Source organism: Rhineura floridana, chromosome 6 (assembly GCF_030035675.1).
Source record: "Rhineura floridana isolate rRhiFlo1 chromosome 6, rRhiFlo1.hap2, whole genome shotgun sequence".
NCBI lineage: Eukaryota > Metazoa > Chordata > Lepidosauria > Squamata > Rhineuridae > Rhineura > Rhineura floridana.
The window spans coordinates 54,099,107-54,100,254 of record NC_084485.1 but is presented as its reverse complement, the minus strand read 5'-3'; the positions used below and the strand labels follow the sequence as shown (position 1 = coordinate 54,100,254).

The following is a 1,148-nucleotide window of genomic DNA, read 5'->3' as shown; positions in this document are numbered from 1 at the left end:
ATGCTTCCCCACAATCAAAATGCTATATTTACAACCAAGCTGGTATACTAATGACAGTCTACATAATCATCTTTCCATCCAGGTAAACCAAGTTTGTAACCAGGAACAGCTTATCAGTGTTCTCACCAAAGTGGCTGTTTCCCTCAGCACTCCCCATGTCACCAAAAGGCTGAATTGAAAAGCCACTTTACCCACGCTGTCACTCCTGTCTCACTCAGAAGTCAGGAGCAACCCATTATAATATCAGAAGGTGGCACCCATGCCCTGGTCGCTCTCTGTATTGCATATTCTGTATTTGATTCTCATTTTTACTATACTATAATATTAGTATCTTAAAGGGTGAAATTTATTTGTGGCAGAGGGCTGCCCAAGGTGAATGTTCCATTTGTCACCATTTTAATCTTACAATATGCATAACACTTTTTTACTATCTATTTTCAGTAACAGATTGCTTGTATTATTTTCAGGACAATAAAAAGATCAGAGAAAAGGCTGAAAAGCAAACACAAAACTTAAAAGCAACAAACATCCAGTTAAGGCAAGAAAGAATGAGAATGTTATTACTATACTATAGAATGTTTTACTATATAATGTTTTTGGGACATACTCTAATTCCATATTATTGGGCCCATACTAAGGCTGCAGTCCTAACCCTATTTTCCTGGGAGTACACCCCATTGAATTCAGCCTGACTTACAGATCAGTGGGTCAAGTTAGCATAACCTAAGTAACATTGACTTTAATGGGAACTAAGTCTGGAGCCTACGGCCATACTACCCTGAACATGCCCGATCTTGTCTGATCTCGGAAGCTAAGCAGGGTCAGGCCTGGTTAGTACTTCAATGGGAGACTGCCTGGGAATACCTGGTGCCATAGGCTTACAGGAAAGCAATGGTAAACCACCTCTGAATACCTCTTACCATGAAAACCTTATGAATATATATATAAAAAATATTGAAGGCATATAACAACAACAAACTTAGTCTGGATTCAGCTCATATCTTTATATAGTAACGCCTCTTTTGTCAATCCAAACTGGCATAGATCAGTTCAAAATTAGTACATTATTCTGAATCAATTTTTAGCTGTTTTTCAAATCAGTTTAATTTACCCTCACATTTAAAAGTAAAATGTGGAAATGAAATAAG

The 1,148-nt window shown here is 37.5% G+C and overlaps 1 non-coding gene across 1 annotated transcript; it reads left to right on the top strand.

Moving 5' to 3' along the window:
- The first annotated feature begins 760 nt into the window (after positions 1–760).
- LOC133388174 (5S ribosomal RNA) lies at positions 761–879 on the top strand. Its single transcript, XR_009763667.1, has one exon. It is a non-coding gene; the product is annotated as a 5S ribosomal RNA (ribosomal RNA).
- Positions 880–1,148: the final 269 nt, after the last annotated feature.